The following is a 21,079-nucleotide window of genomic DNA, read 5'->3' on the forward strand; positions in this document are numbered from 1 at the left end:
AGATAAAGAAAAAAAAAGAGTAATATAGATACAAAGGAAAGAGTAATCAGAGAAAAATAAAGAGATACAGAGAACAGAGTAACCAGAGCAGAATAAAGAGATACAGAGAAAAGAGAAACCAGAACAGAGCAAAGAGATAAAAGAGATGAGTAATACAATAAAGAGATATTTGTTTTATGTACATTTGTTGCTTGAGGCAACCCAAGAGATGTTTGTTTATTCATTTGTTGCATTAAGGCCACTCCAAAATCATTTGTATGCTCATCTGCTGCATTGAGGCAGTCAGATAAATAGTGGTACGACCACAGAACGTTTTCCAGTGCTACACAGCTATTGAGAGCTATACCTGCAACTGATAACCTGGGATCACTTGTAGAGGATATTAATTCATACACGGCTAGAATGCCGCACCTGTAACGCAAGGATTGCTTATAGAGGATATGATTTCATACACAGCTGGAATGCCGCCACCTGTAAGGCAGAGTCTGCTTACAGAGGATATGACACATACGTCGGTTAGTGAGAACTGTACCTATGCTAACTGAAAAACCATACCCATTTCAGCTGCTATGGATTACATCGGGAGCGGGTAGAAACCGGCAAATAAGCTCATTACCTTCATTAAGGCGAGACATGCATCATACTTGGTTGTGCATTTCTTCCATTATGTTTGTTGTATGAATGTATGCTTTCTTTGTGTGTATTCTATTCTTTGTGTTTGTGTTATTTTCTTGTATTCTTCTGTTTGTGTTCTGCTATCAATTTTCTCTATCTTCTTTATTTATCTGTATCTTCTATTTACTGCTTTCTGTATTCTGGTATTTACCTGCAAAACAACACGGAATCAATGAACTTAACTAATAACCCCGGTCCTACTAAGAACTCTCCAGTTCTTACCCCTTCTCTCTCCCTTCCCCCTTCAGATGGAAGTAAGAGTACCTTACCGTAGTTTGTTGATGATGGCTCTGCAAAGAGGATTCCGCTCTAGATAGTCTTCTGAGTCTAGGGTGAATCTCGTTCTCTGTTTATATGTATATATTGTGAGACCAGCCAATGTTTGCACCTCGTTTGTACATGAATTTTAACCTAAATCCTGTGTACGAGACTCCTGTTGTGTGGCTACTTGATGAGGTACCAGAGAGACGTCCTATAGCAATGTCTGATCGTGCAGTGGAGTAGCAGATAATGTTCTACCTTTTGATGACATTCCACCTGACTTGAGTTTTGAAGACTTAGAATATACTTTCCCTCGCTTTAGTAGTTTAGAGGGACTAGGTGAGTATAGAGTTTAGGCTAGCCTAGGTGCCAGCTTAGGGACCTCTTGAACAGGTCAGGACCTGGGATGTTGTATGTATGTATATGTATATAGTTATTATCTAGCTATATCTAGGGGTGTTCAAACTAAAAGTCTATACTCTGATAAAGGCTGGATCACTGAATGTTGTTAGCTGCTTGTGATGTATTTATGTGTGGTTGTTTATAACTGTTTTATCTGTTATCAGTTGTGGGTTGATTATGAATGATTCCGTCTATTAATCCAAACGTTTTCAAAAAAAAACCTCACAAATTAACTACGCTTTTAATAACGAATCAGGCTCATATGATAAATAATAGATAATAATTAGGAAGACAAATTGGTAGTGCTCAGTTTTTGGTATGATCTAGACATATTGAAAATTGGGTCGTTACACTTATTCTTCCTAAGCATAGAACTTTAACTCATAGTGTTTATAACACAACATTAACCACAGATGAATAGTCATCCATCAATTGCTATTAATGTTGTTAACTTGTTCCATGTGATATGGATGCATTAGTAAAACCTACAAAATACAAATTACAAAATATATAAAATTATTCATTTTCATATAAGAGATTATTACTTCAAATAATTAAGTCACAATAATAAAAATATTATAAATATACCTTCAACAATCTTCTGACTACTATCAAATTGATCAAACTCTTGATCTCCAACTTATTGTTTCGAAGGGCACAACCAACTTTGAGTGCATATCAAAGCTTCAGCCATTAATGGTGATAAAGAGCTGCGGAAGACATCAAGCATACGTCCACCAGTGCTAAAGCATGATTCAAAAGCAACAGTTGAGACCGGAATACCTAAGACGTCACGGGCTATGAGAGAAAGAATTTTGTATTTTGAAGCATTCACTTTCCACCAAGCCAATATATCAAAATTCTCATCTTCTACAGTATCCTCGGCTAGATATCTCTCCACATCTGACTTGCTATCTGCATTAGCCTTCTCTCTTTTTTGCTTTTTCCACATATTCACTCTATTTTCAGGAACTCCCTTAGCACCAATTGAGACTTTAGTATTATCATCCAAGACATCTCTAGATGAACTTTCACCATCCTCCCTTCCTTTATCATCTACAACCTCCTTTTCATAAAACTTATATAAAATCTCCAATGTTAGTTTAACAAAACCAGTCATAGTAGTAGACACTTCCTTGTCATAAACATCCTCCAAACACCAACAGAGATAATCTAATTTATAACGAGGATCCAATACAACAGCAACAAGTAACAACGGGTTAAATTTGTCAACAAGTCCCCAATATTTATGATATTTATTCTCCATAGAACATGCCATAGAACCTAACAATTCAGAATGACTTTGGCTCCAAGATGTTAATTGAGAAGCAATAGATACAATTTCATGAAAATATTTGTTTGATGTAACATGCAAAGAAGAAGAGAAGCTCAAAGTTATTTCGTAAAAGATTCTCAAAAACTCAATGAATAATCTAGCATGTTGCCAATCAAGTGATGTAGGTGGACCAACTTTCCTTTTTCTCCCACTATCCTCTCCAAACCATCTAAGAAAATTAGGTTCTTGATCAAAAAGTCTATCAAAAGCTTTTTCAAATTTCTCGGCATGTTCAAACATTAGATAGGTTAAATTCTACCTAGTTGGAACATCCAAGCACACAAGACTTTTAGATTCAATCAACTCAGCCTCAATGCAGTCTTTAAATTTTTTAGTCCGTTGAGGAGAGGACCTAACATACCTGACAGCATTTCTAATGCTTTCAATTGAAGTTTGTTACTCCTTAATTCCTTCATTCACTATCAAATTCAGAACATGAGCGCAACATCTCACATGCATATACTTTCCTCCACACACCAACCCACCTCTTGCACCTAATTTCCTTTGAAGGTAAGTAATAGCTCCATCATTCGAAGTTGCATTATCCACTGTGATTGTGAATACTTTTTCAATTCTCCACTCTCTCAAGCATTTCTCAATTTCTCTTCCTACTGTATCACCCTTGTGATTCTCAATTTGGCAGAAATTTATAATTCTCTTTTGTAACTTCCATTCTTCATCAACGAAATGTGCAGTCAAGCTCATATAACTATAATTCTGATTTGATGTCCAACAATCTGTTGTCAAGCAAACCCAAGCCTAATAAGTAAAACATCAGTAAACACAGAACAAGTAATCACTATTCAATAAACACATCAGTAATCAACAACAATTCAGAACAAAAATCAGCTAAACATAAATCAGAGTTCTAATAATGAAAATCAACACCCACATCCTAAATTCACAAATTCTGTTTATCAAAAACCCTAATCCTTAATCAGAATATTAATGAAATAATAAAATTAATTACTTACCTGAGAAGAAGACCTGCGAGGAAGACCGGAGAAGAGATCAGAGCAGAAGGAGCAGGACTAGCAGAGCAGAGCAACGACGGGGCAGTAATAGAGAAGAGGACCGTAGGTCATCACCATCACGGAGAAGTAGCGCAGCACCGTAGGTCGTCACCGTCTTCAGTCGAACGAAGAGCTTCGCCGGTGACTGGGCTAAAACATGGAGGGTTGAGAAGAGACGAGAACGTGAGGAGTGGGTGACTGCGTGGTATGTGGCTACATGCTGTGAGATTGGGAGTGGCCCGTGGGGAGAGAAGATGAGGTCAGGGGTCCCCAGATCAGCCTGTGCTGTGGGGAGTGTGGACTACTGATGAGCGGATAATTTATACGCTTTTTGACATTGTTTTTAGTATGTTTTTAGTAGGATCTAGTTACTTTTAGGGATGTTTTTAATATATTTTGTGTTAAATTCACATTTCTGGACTTTACTATGAGTTTGTGTGTTTTTCTGTGATTTCAGGTATTTTCTGGCTGAAATTGAGGGACTTGAGCAGAAATCAGATTCAGAGGTTGAAAAAGGACTGCTGATGCTGTTGGGTTCTGACCTCCCTGCACTCAAAGTAGATTTTCTGGAGCTACAGAACTCGAAATGGCGCGCTTTCAATTGCGTTGGAAAGTAGACATCCAGGGCTTTCTACCCAAATCTGGCGTCCAGCGCCAGAAAAGGATCCAAAACCAGAGTTGAACGCCCAAACTGGCACAAAAACTGGCGTTCAACTCCACAAATGGCCTCTGCACGTGCAACACTTAGGCTCAGCCCAAACACACACCAAGTGGGCCCTGGAAGTGGATTTATTTATCAATTACTTACTCATGTAAACCCTAGTGACTAGTTTATTATAAATAGGACCTCTTACTATTGTATTAGACGTCTTTTTGACCATCTTTGAACGCATTGTTCTTAGACCATGGGGGCTGGCCACTCGGCCATGCCTGGACCTTTCACTTATGTATTTTCAACGGTAGAGTTTCTACACTCCATAGATTAAGGTATGGAGCTCTGCTGTTCCTCAAAGATTAATGCAAATTACTACTATTTTCTATTCAATTCATCTTATTTCGCTTCTAAGATATCCATTCGCACCCAAGAACGTGATGAAGGTGATGATTATGTGTGACGCTCATCACCATTCTCCCCTATGAACGCGTGCCTGACAAACACTTCTGTTCTACATGAATTAAGCTAGAATGAGTATCTCTTAGATCTCCTAACCAGAATCTTCGTGGCGTAAGCTAGAATGATGGCGGCATTCAAGAGAATCTGGAAGGTCTAAACCTTGTCTGTGGTATTCCGAGTAGGATTCAATGATTGAATGACTGTGACGAGCTTCAAACTCGCGAGTGCTGGGTGTTAGTGACAGACGCAAAAGGAGGGTGAATCATATTCCAGCATGATCGAGAACCGACAGATGAATAGCCGTGCCGTGACAGGGTGCGTGAGCATATTATTCACTGAGAGGAGGGGATGTAGCCACTGACAACGGTGATGCCCTTGCATAAAGCCAGCCATGGAAAGTAGTAAGACTGATTGGATGAAGATAGCAGGAAAGCAGAGGTTCAGAGGAACGAAAAGCATCTCCATTCTCTTATCTGAAATTCTCACCAATGAATTACATAAGTATCTCTATCCCTATTCTATTATTAAATTTCGAAAACTCCATTATCACTTTATATCTGCCTGACTGAGATTTACAAGGTGACCATAGCTTGCTTCATACCAACAATCTCCGTGGGATTCGACCCTTACTCACGTAAGGTATTACTTGGACGACCCAGTGCACTTGCTGGTTAGTTGTATCGAAGTTGTGACAATTATGAATTAAGATCAGAGCACCAAGCTTTGGAGCCATTACCAGGATTTGTTCGAGCCTGGAGATCACAATTTCGTGCACCAAGTTTTTGGCGCCGTTGCCGGGGATTGTTTGAGTTTGGACAACTAACGGTTCATCCTGTTGCTCAGATTAGGTAATTTTCTTTTTGTTTTCTCTTCAAAAATTTTTCAAAAATATTTCAAAATTTTCTCATCTGTTTTCGAAAAAAAAATGTTTTCAAAATAAAAAAATGTTTTCAAAAATAAATTATTCTATGGCTTCAAAATTTTTAAGAATGAATTCTAGTGTTTCATGAAATATGTTGAATCATATCTGGCTGTAAAGCCATACCCAAACTACTTTGGGATTGGTATTCAACTAATCACTCCAGCCCATGTAATTATATGTTAAAGCTAGGCTGGCTGTTAAGCCATGCCAGACCCTTTGATTGGAGCCTTAAGACTAACATGGCAAGATTCTTGGAATTCATATTAAAAATTTTGGAATCCTTATTTTTCCTTTTTCTAAATAATTTTTCGAAAAATATAAAATAAAAATCCAAAAAAATTAGAAAATCATAAAAATCAAAAATATTTTTGTGTTTCTTGTTTGAGTCTTGAGTCATGTTATAAGTTTGGTGTCAATTGCATATGCATCTTGCATTTTTTTCGAAAATATCATGCATTCATAGTGTTCTTCATGATCTTCAAGTTGTTCTTGGTAAGTCTTCTTGTTTGATCTTGATGATTTTTTTGTTTTGTGTCTTTTCATGTTTATCATATGCATTCTTGAATTCTTAGTGTCTAAGCATTAAAGAATTCTAAGTTTGATGTCTTGCATGTTTTCTTTGCATTAAAATTTTTCAAAATTATGTTCTTGATGTTCATCTTGACATTCATAGTGTTCTTGGTGTTCATCTTGACATTCATAGCATTCTTGCATGCATCACATGTTTTGATCTAAAAATTTCATGCATTGCATAATTTTCATGTTTTTCATAAAAATTTCAAAAATCAAAAAAATATCTTTCCTTTTTTTTCTCATCAAATTCAAAATTTGGATTGACTTTTTCAAAAATTTTTAAAATCAAGTTGTTTCTTATGAGTCAAATCAAATTTTCAATTTGAAAATCTTATCTTTTTCAAAATCTTTTTCAAAAATCAAATCTTTTTCAAAATTCTTAGTTATTTTCGAAAATTTCAAAAATATTTTTCAAAAATCTTTTTCTTATTTTTATACCAAATTTTCGAAAATAACAATAACAATTAATGTTTTGATTCAAAAATTTCAAGTTTGTTACTTGCTTGTTAAGAAAGATTCAAACTTTAAGTTCTAGAATCATATCTTATGATTTCTTGTGAATCAAGTCATTAATTGTGATTTTAAAAATCAAATCTTTTTCAAAACTAACTTCAATCATATCTTTTCAAAAAAATCTTCTTATCTTATCTTTTTCAAAAATTTGATTTCAAAATATCTTTTCTAACTTCCTAACTTCTTATCTTTTCAAAATTTGTTTCAACTAACTAACTAACTTTTTGTTTGTTTCTTAACTTTTTCAAAACTACCTAACTAACTCTCTCTCTCTCTAATTTTCGAAAATATCTTCCCTCTTTTTCAAAAATTTCTTTTTTATTAACTAATTATTTTTATTTTTGATTTTAAAAAAAATTTTGAAAAAAAAATACTAACCTTTTTCAAAAACTATTTTCGAAAATCACTAACTCATTTTCAAAAATTGTTTTCGAAAATTCACTTCCCCCCTCTCATCTTCTTCTATTTGTTTATTGATATACTAACATCTTTCCTTCAACTCACCAAAAATCCGAACCCTCTCTCTCTCTGAGTTCAGATTTTCTTTTCTTCTTCTCTTCTACTCACATAAGGGAACCTCTGTGCTTGGGCAAAAAGGATCCCTATTATTATTATTTTTCTGTGCCTTCTTCTTTGTCATATGAGCAGGAGCAAGGATAAGAACATTCTTGTGGAAGCAGATCCAGAACCTGAAAGGACTCTGAAGAGAAAATTAAGAGAAGCTAAAATACAACAATCCAGAGATAACCTTTCAGAAATTTTTGAACAGGAAGAGGAGATGGCAGCCGAAAATAATAATAATGTAAGGAAGATGCTTGGTGACTTTACTGCACCTAATTCCAATTTACATGGAAGAAGCATCTCCATTCCTGCCATTGGAGCAAACAACTTTGAGCTGAAACCTCAGTTAGTTTCTCTGATGCAACAGAACTGCAAGTTTTAAGGACTTCCATCTGAAGATCCTTTTCAGTTCTTAACTGAATTCTTGCAGATATGTGATACTGTTAAGACTAATGGAGTAGATCCTGAAGTCTATAGGCTCATGCTTTTCCCTTTTGCTGTAAGAGACAGAGCTAGATTATGGTTGGATTCTCAACCCAAAGACAGCCTGAACTCTTGGGATAAGCTAGTCATGGCTTTCTTAGCCAAGTACTTTCCTCCTCAAAAGCTGAGCAAGCTTAGAGCTGATGTTCAAACCTTCAGACAGAAAGAAGGTGAATCCCTCTATGAAGCTTGGGAAAGATACAAACAGTTGACCAAAAAGTGTCCTTCTGACATGCTTTCAGAATGGACCATCCTGGATATATTCTATGATGGTCTGTCTGAGTTATCTAAGATGTCATTGGATACCTCTGCAGGTGGATCCATTCACCTAAAGAAAACGCCTGCAGAAGCTCAAGAACTCATTGACATGGTTGCTAATAACCAGTTCATGTACACTTCTGAAAGGAATCCTGTGAGTAATGGGACGCCTATGAAGAAGGGAGTTCTTGAGGTTGATACTCTGAATGCCATATTGGCTCAGAATAAAATATTGACTCAGCAAGTCAATATGATCTCTCAGAGTCTGCATGGAATGCAAGCTGCATCCAACAGTACTCAAGAGGCATCTTCTGAAGAAGAAGCTTATGATCCTGAGAACCCTGCAATAGCAGAGGTAAATTACTTAGGTGAACCTTATGGAAACACCTATAACTCAACATGGAGAAATCATCCAAATTTCTCATGGAAGGATCAAAAGCCCCAACAAGGCTTTAATAATGGTGGAAGAAACAGGTTTAGCAATAGCAAGCCTTTTCCATCATCAACTCAGCAACAGACAGAGAACTCTGAACAAAATGCCTCTAATTTAGCAAACTTAGTCTCTGATCTATCTAAGGCCACTGTAAGTTTCATGAATGAAACAAGATCTTCCATTAGAAATCTGGAAGCACAAGTGGGCCAGCTGAGTAAAAGGATCACTGAAATCCCTCCTAGTACTCTCCCAAGCAATACAGAAGAGAATCCAAAAGGAGAGTGCAAGGCCATTGACATAAGCGCCATGGCCGAACCTGTGAGGAGAGGAGAGGACGTGAATCCCAAGGAGGAAGACCTCCTGGGACGTCCAGTGGTCAATAAGGAGCTTCCCTCTGAGGAACCAAGGGACTCTGGGGCTCATCTAGAGACCATAGAGATCCCATTGAACCTCCTTATGCCCTTCATGAGCTCTGATGAGTATTCCTCTTCTGAAGAGAATGAGGATGTTACTGAAGATCAAACTGCCACGTTTCTTGGTGCAATCATGAAGCTGAATGCCAAACTATTTGGCATTGATACTTGGGAAGATGAGCCTCCCTTGTTCATCAATGAACTAAGTAATCTGGATCAACTGACATTGCCTCAGAAGAGACAGGATCCTGGAAGGTTCATAATATCCTGTACCATAGGCACCATGGTCTTTAAGACTCTGTGTGACCTTGGTTCAGGAATAAACCTCATGCCCCTCTCTGTAATAGAGAAACTGGGAATCTATGGGGTGCAAGCTGCTAAAATCTCATTAGAGATGGCAGACAGCTCTAGAAAACAGGCTTATGGACAAGTAGAGGACGTGTTAGTAAAGGTTGAAGGCCTTTACATCCCTGCTGATTTCATAGTCCTGGATACTGGAAAGGAAGAGGATGAATCCATCATCCTAGGAAGACCTTTCCTGGCCACAGCAAGAGCTGTGATTGATGTTGACAGAGGTGAAATAGTCCTCCAATGGAATGAAGACTCCCTTGTGTTTAAAACTCAAGGATCTCCCTCTGCAACCATGGAGAGGAAGCAGAAAAAGCTTCTCTCAAAGCAGAGTCAACCAGAGCCCCCACAGTCAAACTCTAAGTTTGGTGTTGGGAGGCCACAACCAAACTCTAAGTTTGGTGTTGAACTCCCATATCCAAACTCTAAGTTTGGTGTTGGAGAGTTTCAACAATGCTCTGAACATCTATGAGGCTCCATGAGAGCCCACTGTCAAGCTATTGACATTAAAGAAGCACTTGTTGGGAGGCAACCCAATGTTTATCTAATTCTTATTTTTATTGTTTTTCATGTTTTCTTAGGTTCATGATCATGTGGAGTCACAAAATAAATATAAAAATTGAAAACGGAATCAAAAACAGCAGAAGAAAAATCACACCCTGGAGGAGCATCTGTCTGGCGTTCAAACGCCAGAACAGAGCATAGTTCTGGCGCTGAACGCCCAGAATGGGAGCATCCTGGCGCTGAACGCCCAGAACAAGCATGGTTCTGGCGTTCAACGCCAGAAATGGCAGCAAAGGGGCGTTGAACGCCCAAAATGGGCACCAACCTGGCGTTGAACGCCCAGAGTTGTGTGCAAGGGCATTTTACATGCCTAAATTGGTGCAGGGATGTAAATGCCTTGACACCTCAGGATCTGTGGACCCCACAGGATCCCCACCTACCTCATCATCTCTCTTTCCATTCATGATCATCCATTCTGTCTTCCATTTACCACTCACATCCATACACCCACTACCTTCAAAAATTCAACATCTCTCTACCACCCAATCCCACCCATATGGCCGAATACACACTCCCATCCATCTCCTCCATATCTTCTTCATTCTTTCTTCTTTTGCTTGAGGGCGAGCAACATTCTAAGTTTGGTGTGGTAAAAGCATAGCTTTTTTTGTTCTTTCCATAACCATTGATGGCACTTAAGGCCAGAGAAACCTCTAGAAAGAGGAAAGGGAAGACAAAAGCTTCCATCAAGGGTCTATAGCTCAGTGGTAGAACATTTGACTGCAAATCAAGAGATCCCTGAGATACCTCAGGGGATACATTTTCTTCCACACAATTATTGGAAGCAACTAAGGGTGGAACATCAAGAGCACTCCATCACCCTTCATGAAATCAGAGAAGATCTAAAAGCAATGAAGGAGGAGCAACAAAGACAAGGAAGAGACATAGAAGAGCTCAAGGACATCATTGGTTCCTCAAGAAGGAAACGCCACCATTACTAAGGTGGATTCATTCCTTGTTCTTATTTCTTCTGTTTTTCGTTTTCTATGTTATGTGCTTATCTGTGTTTGTGTCTTCATTACATGATCATTAGTAGTAGTAACTATGTCTTAAAGTTATAAATGTCCTATGAATCCATCACCTCTCTTAAAAAAAATGTTTTAATTCAAAAGAACAAGAAGTACATGAGTTTTGAATTTATCCTTGAACTTAGTTTAATTATATTGATGTGGTGACAATGCTTCTTGTTTTCTGAATGTATGCTTGAACAGTGCATATGTCTTTTGAAGTTGTTGTTTAAGAATGTTAAATATGTTGGCTCTTGAAAGAATGATGACTAGGAGACATGTTATTTGATAATCTGAAAAATCATAAAAATGATTCTTGAAGCAAGAAAAAGCAGCAAAGAACAAAGCTTGCAGAAAAAAAAAATAGAAAAAAAAAATAGGCGAAAAAAAAATAGAAAGAAAAAGAAAAAGCAAGCAGAAAAAGCCAAAAGCTCTTAAAACCAAGAGGCAAGAGCAAAAAGCCAATAACCCTTAAAACCAAAAGGCAAGGGCAATTAAAAAGGATCCCAAGGCTTTGAGCATCAGTGGATAGGAGGGCCTAAAGGAATAAAATCCTGGTCTAAGCGGCTAAACCAAGCTGTCCCTAACCATGTGCTTGTGGCGTGTAGGTGTCAAGTGAAAACTTGAGACTGAGCGGTTAAAGTCAAGGTCCAAAGCAAAAAAAGAGTGTGCTTAAGAACCCTGGACACCTCTAATTGGGGACTTTAGCAAAGCTGAGTCACAATCTGAAAAGGTTCACCCAATTATGCGTCTGTGGCATTTATGTATCCGGTGGTAATACTGGAAAACAAAATGCTTAGGGCCACGGCCAAGACTCATAAAGAAGCTGTGTTCAAGAATCATCATACTGAACTAAGAGAGTCAATAACACTATTTGAAATCTGAAGTTCCTATAGATGCCAATCATTCTGAACCTCAATGGATAAAGTGAGATGCCAAAACTATTCAAGAGGCAAAAAGCTATAAGTCCCGCTCATATGATTGAAGCTCTGTTTCATTGATAGTTTGGAATTTATAGTATATTCTATTCTTTTTATCCTATTTTGATTTTCAGTTGCTTGGGGACAAGCAACAATTTAAGTTTGGTGTTGTGATGAGCGGATAATTTATACGCTTTTTGACATTGTTTTTAGTATGTTTTTAGTAGGATCTAGTTACTTTTAGGGATGTTTTTAATATATTTTGTGTTAAATTCACATTTCTGGACTTTACTATGAGTTTGTGTGTTTTTCTGTGATTTCAGGTATTTTCTGGCTGAAATTGAGGGACTTGAGCAGAAATCAGATTCAGAGGTTGAAAAAGGACTGCTGATGCTGTTGGGTTCTGACCTCCCTGCACTCAAAGTAGATTTTCTGGAGCTACAGAACTCGAAATGGCGCGCTTCCAATTGCGTTGGAAAGTAGACATCCAGGGCTTTCCAGCAATATATAATAGTCCATACTTTGGCCAAGAATTGACGACGTAAACTGGCGTTCAACGCCAGCTTTCTACCCAAATCTGGCGTCCAGCGCCAGAAAAGGATCCAAAACCAGAGTTGAACGCCCAAACTGGCACAAAAACTGGCGTTCAACTCCACAAATGGCCTCTGCACGTGCAACACTTAGGCTCAGCCCAAACACACACCAAGTGGGCCCTGGAAGTGGATTTATTTATCAATTACTTACTCATGTAAACCCTAGTGACTAGTTTATTATAAATAGGACCTCTTACTATTGTATTAGACGTCTTTTTGACCATCTTTGAACGCATTGTTCTTAGACCATGGGGGCTGGCCACTCGGCCATGCCTGGACCTTTCACTTATGTATTTTCAACGGTAGAGTTTCTACACTCCATAGATTAAGGTGTGGAGCTCTGCTGTTCCTCAAAGATTAATGCAAATTACTACTATTTTCTATTCAATTCATCTTATTTCGCTTCTAAGATATCCATTCGCACCCAAGAACGTGATGAAGGTGATGATTATGTGTGACGCTCATCACCATTCTCCCCTATGAACGCGTGCCTGACAAACACTTCTGTTCTACATGAATTAAGCTAGAATGAGTATCTCTTAGATCTCCTAACCAGAATCTTCATGGCGTAAGCTAGAATGATGGCGGCATTCAAGAGAATCTGGAAGGTCTAAACCTTGTCTGTGGTATTCCGAGTAGGATTCAATGATTGAATGACTGTGACGAGCTTCAAACTCGCGAGTGCTGGGTGTTAGTGACAGACGCAAAAGGAGGGTGAATCATATTCCAGCATGATCGAGAACCGACAGATGAATAGCCGTGCCGTGACAGGGTGCGTGAGCATATTATTCACTGAGAGGAGGGGATGTAGCCACTGACAACGGTGATGCCCTTGCATAAAGCCAGCCATGGAAAGTAGTAAGACTGATTGGATGAAGATAGCAGGAAAGCAGAGGTTCAGAGGAACGAAAAGCATCTCCATTCTCTTATCTGAAATTCTCACCAATGAATTACATAAGTATCTCTATCCCTATTCTATTATTAAATTTCGAAAACTCCATTATCACTTTATATCTGCCTGACTGAGATTTACAAGGTGACCATAGCTTGCTTCATACCAACAATCTCCGTGGGATTCGACCCTTACTCACGTAAGGTATTACTTGGACGACCCAGTGCACTTGCTGGTTAGTTGTATCGAAGTTGTGACAATTATGAATTAAGATCAGAGCACCAAGCTTTGGAGCCATTACCAGGATTTGTTCGAGCCTGGAGATCACAATTTCGTGCACCAACTACCGATGCCAGAGTGGAGAGTGGAAACTGGGAACTGGGGGTGTGGGAGTGAGCCTAAATGGCTGAGCTGCTTGGTACTGAGGGAGGCAGTGAAATGAGTGAATGGAGAATGGACTGAATGTGTTGTGCGTGCCCTAGCCCCTCTATCCCTAATTTGAAATCTGTGTTTTGTGTATATTGCCAGGCCACCGGGCCGGGCCGGGTGACCCGAGCCATGGCCCGGTCCCGGCTTCACCTCCTTTCTTGGCTTCATTTTTTTCCCCGGGTCCTCCTCGGGTCACTTCGGGTCCGAGCCTTCACCGCCCAAAATCCTTCGGGCCCGGGCCGGATCTTCGGGCCGGGTCGGGCCGTGTACACCCCTAGTTGTGACAAAGAAATACCACTAGCTGAATGTGCTGCCTCTATCCCTAAAAAATATTTCAGTGTGTCAAGATCTTTAATCTTAAATTTGGTATTCAAAATATGTTTAAGAGCAGCCAACTCAGAAAGAGAATTTCCAATAATTACTATATCATCGACATAAACCAAATGTATAGTAATCTTACTGCCCACATCCTTCTAGACTACTGTCGCAGGCCACAAATGGACTTTAGGAGATGAAAGCACTGGTTAGGGTGATTGGATTTGAAGCCTGGTGGGACAGTCATGTACAACTCTTCTATAAGATCACCATGAAGGAAGACATTGTTGACATCGAGTTGCTGAATAGTCCACTTGTGAATGGTAGTGAGTGCCAGAACAATCCTAATAGTGGCCGGTTTAACCACTAAAGAGAAAGTTTTCAAGAAATCATTGCCCTATGTCTGAGTGAAACCTTTTTCCACCAAACGAGCTTTTTAACGCTCAATTGAACCATCTGGATATCGTTTAATTTTGTAAATCCACCTGCAACCAATAGGTTTCATAGAAATGGGACAATCTACCAAAAATCCAAGTTTTATTTAACTCCAAAGCAGTAAGTAGCGTTACAAAGAACTTCAGGACATTATAGCTATCCTTGGGTTGGACGAATTATTCGAAGAGGATCGTTTAACGGTAGCAAGATCACGAAAAATTAAGCATTTCTTATCACAGCCTTTTTTCGTAGCATAAGTATTTACCGGTTTGCCAGGAAAATATGTAAGTCTAGCAGAAATAATTATTCTGCCTTCATGGCATCACATCAATGAGGCTGAGTGTGAGTCTTTTGAAAAGGTTTTGGCTCAATTTTAGAGTATAAAGATTGTATAAATTTTTTATGAGAATATGAAAAAAAAAGATAAAGAAAAAACAGAAGAAATGGGATATAGACATAAAGAGATGGTAAGGGTAGATGACGTGAAAGAAGAGTTGCAAACGTAGTCACAGAGATGGTCAGGGGGTCGGATGGTGCAACTGCTTCGACAAGGATGGAAGGAAGATATTGGGATAGTGGATGGAGGAGCTGAGAGAGAATGGTTTGGTGAAGCCAAAGAGCTAGTAGGGGAAGATGGAGATATAACGGGAGATGATTGTGTGAGTTCGGCTGAACGAAAAAAAGAAGGCAACAAAGGAATTTGTGATGAGGGAAGATTTTGGGAATTAGGTGTTAAGTTACTAGATGATGATGGAGAATTTGGAGTAGTGGAGGTGAAGGGAGTAATAGAAGTGGGTGAAAAAGAAGGGTGATAGGGTGGATCAATGGGTAAGGAAGTGGGTTCAATAGGTATAGGAGGGTGTTGGGTTGAAAAATCATTCTAGGCATTGTTGGGCCCAAAATTTAGAATTGGTGATGTTTGGTAATGAAGGATTGTTGATGGGTTGAATCATGGGAAAAATCATTTCATAAAAGATAATATTTCTGGACACAGTAATGTTCTTGTCATGTAAATAATAAACAATGTATCCCTTAAAACTTTGTTGATAACCAAGAAAGATGGCTTTATGGACTTTTAGATCAAATTTTAAAGGATGATTTTCAAGTGTGGAAACATAATAAAGACACCCAAAAATTGTTAAATAATCGTAGAGAGGAGATTTTTGGAACAAAATTTCAAAAGGAGTTTTGAATTGGAGAATTGAAGATGGAACTCTATTTATTAAATAAATCACATGATTGATGGTATATGACCAAAATTTTAAAGGCGTGTTTGATTGGAATAACAAAGCACGTGCTACATTTAAAATATGTTGATGTTTACGTTTTACTCTTCCATTTTGTTGAGGAATTTTAACACAACTACGTTGATAAATAATATCCTTAGAAGAGAAAATTATGCAAAAAGAATTCGGATCCATTATCAGAACGAATATTTTTTTTACTTTAGAATTAAATTGAGTTTTAACTAAGGTAACAAAATTTTTAACGTGTTTCGGAACTTCACTTTTTGTTTTTAACAAAATGACCCAAGTAAATCGACTAAAATCATCCACAATAGTTAAAAAATATTTGTGATTATGAATTGAAGATTGACGAAATGGACCCTAAATGTCCAGATGTAATAATTCAAAAATACCAATAGCTCTACTAAAACTTTGGAAAAAAGACGATTTTCTTTACTTAGAAAGATGAAATATATCACAAGTCTCTTCATGGTGTAAAGGAATAAAAAAAATATTTGTGCAAAATATTAAGCTTATGTCCAAAAAGATGACCTAAACAAAAATGCCATAAGTTGGAATGTGTGATAGTCTGATAGGGGTAAGGGTGGCTGAATTTATTTTGTGTGTTAAAGGTGAATTATTGGTGGCAATGTTTTGGTCGAGAACATAACACCCTTCTCTCAGTTTACCCAAACCAATCACCCTCAAGTTGTTCGACGCTTGTAAGGTACATGAAAATTGTGAAAAAGTGAGGCCACAAAGTAGCATAGAAGTAATCTTTGAAACAGAAAGCAAATTGAAATTAAATTGAGGCAAATAAAGGAGATCAGAAATAATTAATGAGGAGAAAAATTTAACCATCCCTTTGTAGTGAGCAAAAAATTGAGAACCATTGAGCTATGAACTATGATTAGTTTAATTTTTGAATAAGAGGCAATTATCCAAGCACCAATAAAATTAAATTGCAGAGATGTATTGTTGTAAATAGAGAAAGTGTGAATGGAGAAAAGAAAATGAATACCCAAATCTGGGCTAGAAGGGAGCCCAGTTTAAGAAGGAATGAGAGCTTTATCATCTTTATATTCTGAATGTTGGGGCTCAACCCGTTTCAAGAGAGCCATGAGAGAATTTTTCTGAGATGGAGTTAAAGAAAAATTGGGCTCGGGTAGAGGCCTGGACCCAGTTGCCCTTTTTTTCTCTTTGAGCCAAGGAGCGTGAAGAAGATGAGGCTACAACTATGTCGCCTGCTGGAGTTGTGTCACGGTCATTGAAACGCGGCCGACTAGGATATAGAGGATGACCGAGGGGGTAGCCATGCTTGCCATAGCACACATCTATAGTGTGTCCCATTCAGCGGCAATAGATGCAGACCCTCGAGGAGGGGCTGCTGTGCCCAGGTTCAGAAGTCGCCGTCCCGCGGCCTCTGCCATAAGAAGCATGACGACCTTTGATGGCGGCGGCCAGAATGCGCGGGTCATCAAGAACACTGGTAGCCGCTTGTAGCTATCGCTCATGTTGAATGAGAAGGGCGAAAACCTGTATGACAAGCAAAAGTGGGTCAAGGAGAATGAGTTAGGACCGAACCACCGCAAAGCATTCATCCAATCCTTTCAAAAAGTGTGAATGGAGAAAAGAAAATGAATACTCAAATCTGGGCTAGAAGAGAGCCCAGTTTGAGAAGGAATGAGGGCTTTATCATCTTTATATTCTGAAAGTTGGGGCTAAACCTGTTTCAAGAGAGCCATGAGAGAATTTTTCTGAGATGGAGTTAAAGAAAAATTGGGCTCGGGTAGAGGCCTGGACCCGGCTGCCCTTTTTTTCTCTTTGAGCCAAGCAGCGTGAAGAAGATGCGGCTACAACTATGTTGCCTACTGGAGTTGTGTCACGGTCATTGAAACGCGGCTGACTAGGATATCGAGGATGACCGAGGGGGTAGCCATGCTTGCCATAGCACACATCTATAGTGTGTCCCATTCGGCAGCAATAGGTGCAGACCCTTGAAGAGGGACTGCCGTGCCCAGCTTGAGAAGTCGACGTCATGTGTCCTCTGCCATAAGAAGCGTGACGACCTTCGATGGCGGCGTCCAGAATGCGCGGCTCATCAAGAACACCAGTAGCCGCTTGTAGCTGTCGCTCATGTTGAACGAAAAGGTCAAAAACCCGTATGACAAGCGGAAGTGGGTTAAGGAGAAGGATTTGGGACCGAACCACTGCAAAGCATTCATCCAATCCTTTCAGAAAGCGAATTATAAAATTCTAGGACCGATGCATCTTCGCCGGACAGACATAGGCGGGAAGTGGTCGAGCATTCTCTAACTCCTCCCACAAGGTCTTCTTGGAAGTGTAAAATTCTATGACAGAAATTGGACCCTGCTTCAATGCGTGAACCTCCTCTTGTAATTCAACAACACGGAAGAGATTAGATTGGGAGAATCTGTCGTGAAGGTCTTGCCATACGAATGAAGCTGTATTGGGATAAATACCGCTCTGTGTGATTGATGGGAAAAGAGAATGAAATAACCACAATAAAACAAGATTATCGCAACGTTCCCAAGTTGTGAAAAGAGGGTTATCTGTAGAGGGTGAAGCTATGATTCCAATGAGAAACCCACGTTTATTTTTTGAAATTACTGCCATGGTGAATGATCGTGACCAAGAGTGATATAATTGTTTTCTGTAAAAATAGGACTGACAAGAACGGATATGGGATTTTCATTTGGATGAATGTAATAAGGACTGACAGGGTCTTGTGAGGGATTGATAGGAACATTTACCATGGTTGGAGAGATAGAAGAGCTAGAAGAAGACTTGTTATTTGGGTTGGACGTTTTGGTCATACTGGATATTATCAGAGCTTAGAGAGCTCTGATAGACGCAGAAAGATGAGAAAAATGTGTATATGTCAGTATGCATTTAAAGTTTACAATATACAGATTATATACAAGAATACAATGAGAGACAGATCATCAAATCTTTCCAAAAACCACCAAATCTAGAAATAGTCTTTATCCTAACAAAATTGATTCTAAATGATGAGTTATAGATTCTAGAACAATGGAAAAGAAAGAATATAAATAAAGTTTCATGTTGGACCTCTTTATTGTTATAAGATTTCTCGTGTTGGGTTGAGTCTGGTGATTAGTTTAATACAATATAAATAAAATAAACGACTAGAAGTTGTGCCATTTTAATAATAGGTAATTTTTTTTGTATAAAAAAACCTTCTGTTAAAAAGGTATAAAAGTCAATATTAGTAAAATTTGTCAAAACATATATATGACCTTTGAGAGATTTATGAGTGTCTTTTATCTTTCTAAAACTATTTTATAGAAATCAAAATTTTTTAAGTGCTAAAATAGTGATTTATGTCCAATGTGCTATTTAGGTCATTATTACTGAAATTATAAATATTTTTGTATTTTTTAGGTCATTTTGGGCTTAGAATATATAAATACCCAAACTTGTGCAAAAAAACTAGTGTAATTATATTTTGCAATTTACAGTTAGATTGAATGGAGAAAATTTAAAAACTCTTTCATATCCTAATTTTCAAACTCTGATTTTTTGTATTCTTCTTTTCTTTCGTATGTTATTAGAACTAAATTAAAAAAATATTGCTGAGTTCTTGTTTGGTAGGTCGGGTACCGGACGGATCGGGTTGGTATACTGGTTGGTGATGAGGGGTCTCGCCTCGTCATGAACTGCCGGTCTGGTGTAGGCAGAGTCCCGAGCACTTCTTGTAGAGAGGGGGGTGTCACCTGTAAAGACACTCCGACGTTCTAGTCAGTAATGTGCAGGCGAAAAGGGGGGAGAGTGATGTGTGACATACCTTGGGGGAAGGGTAAAACCTTCCCCTTATATACTGTGTCAGAGGTGGGCCCTACAAGGACAGGTCCACTTTTTCCGAGACGTTCTCCCACAGCTGTAAGTGAGCTGTCTGGGACGCGTGTCCGGGTCGGTTGCGGGGCGCCTCACCCTTGACCGTCCGGGTCGGGTGGCGCTCGGGTCGGGCCGACCCGTGGAGGGTTTGGGCCAGGTCGTAACAGTGCCCCACGCGCCAGTGATAGTCGTGGGAGCTAATAGTGGCGTGTTATTTCATGTTCCATGCATCGTCGTCAGGTCGGCCGCCCGTGGAAAGGACATGCCCCCTGCGCGCGTGTCTCTTGGTTGTTGAGGCAATCGTTCGTCGCTTCGTTCTTTGCGCTGAGCACTAAATGCTCATAATGGGTTGCAAAACCCCATGCGCAAATACTATTTTGCCCCCAAGTCTTTCGCGCTTCCTGAGTGGCAGTTTTAAACAGTTTGCCTCAACTTTTTCCCCTTTACACTCCTGTTTCTTCCATCTCCCTGCTATCTCCCTCTTCTTCTTTCAAAAATTTCAGAGCGTTGTTGCAGTGTCATCGTGCATCTTCCCTTCATCCTTCTCAGTTTTCGTAAGAAATTCAGGTAATCCTTGGACCTCTCTCTTTTCTGCTTCGTTGTTGTACGCTTGTTGTTTGTATTTGCTTTGTGTTCTTGCTGTCTTGTTTGGTTTTTGTTGCTAGATGACCTTTTAGTGCTAAGTAGATGTGTTAGGGGAGGGGTACCATTCCAGGGTAGGTTTTTAGGTGGCTTGCGTGATAGGTGTAGCTTTGGCCATGCTTGAGCTTAACTGTTGAATAGGATGGACATAGTTTCCGAGTTTTTTCCGGACTCCCGACCTCATAGACTAATGGAGTGGTACCCCCACTGTAGGTATGCCTTGCGTCGTCTCACAGGCTTCTGTTTTCGCCGTGAACTATGACCCTACACCTGGGTGACCTCAGATGTGAAGGACTCGCCGAACCAGATGGATCTGGAGGAGTTGACGGAGTTCCGGCAAGCCGGGTATCTGTGCGGGGGGACAGATGAGGAGGCCAATTACGAGACCTTCGTTCCTGCCCCCAACGAGCGATTGTATGAGATTAATTTCTGTTCTCCCCGAGTCGCCAACTGGATTTGGTTTTACAAAGCCATGTTCACCCAGGTTGGCGTTCGCCTACCATTTTCCGATTTTCAGATGTCGCTTCTTAATCGAATATCCGTGTCACCGTCGCAACTCCATCCGAACAGCTGGGCTTCTATCCGCCGTTTCAAGATGGTTTGTGAATATCTCGAGCTGCCGGTGTTAGTGGATGTCTTCCTCTTCTTCTTCAACCTTACCAATCCCTCCAAACAAGGGAAGGCGAGGAAAGGGTTCCTGTCCTTCCGGTCTGCCCAAGGCCGGAGGATATTTGGCCTGTTCGAGGACTCTTATCATGGGTTCAAGGACAAATTCTTCAAAGTTCGTCCCGTTGAAGGTCGCCATCCCTTTTGGTTATCGTTAGAGGGGGAACGCCTCATCTTGACTTATTGGAGCTTCGGGGCGGGGTCTA

The 21,079-nt window shown here is 39.5% G+C and overlaps 1 non-coding gene across 1 annotated transcript; it reads right to left on the minus strand.

The window, feature by feature from the left end:
- Positions 1 to 7,983: 7,983 nt before the first annotated feature.
- LOC148566149 (small nucleolar RNA R71) lies at positions 7,984 to 8,091 on the minus strand. The gene has a single exon (XR_015884261.1). It is a non-coding gene; the product is annotated as a small nucleolar RNA R71 (small nucleolar RNA).
- Between the last annotated feature and the right edge of the window lie 12,988 nt (positions 8,092 to 21,079).

The sequence above is a fragment of the Arachis ipaensis genome, chromosome B5, assembly GCF_059453495.1.
Source record: "Arachis ipaensis isolate K30076 ecotype BB chromosome B5, ASM5945349v1, whole genome shotgun sequence".
Lineage (NCBI taxonomy): Eukaryota > Viridiplantae > Streptophyta > Magnoliopsida > Fabales > Fabaceae > Arachis > Arachis ipaensis.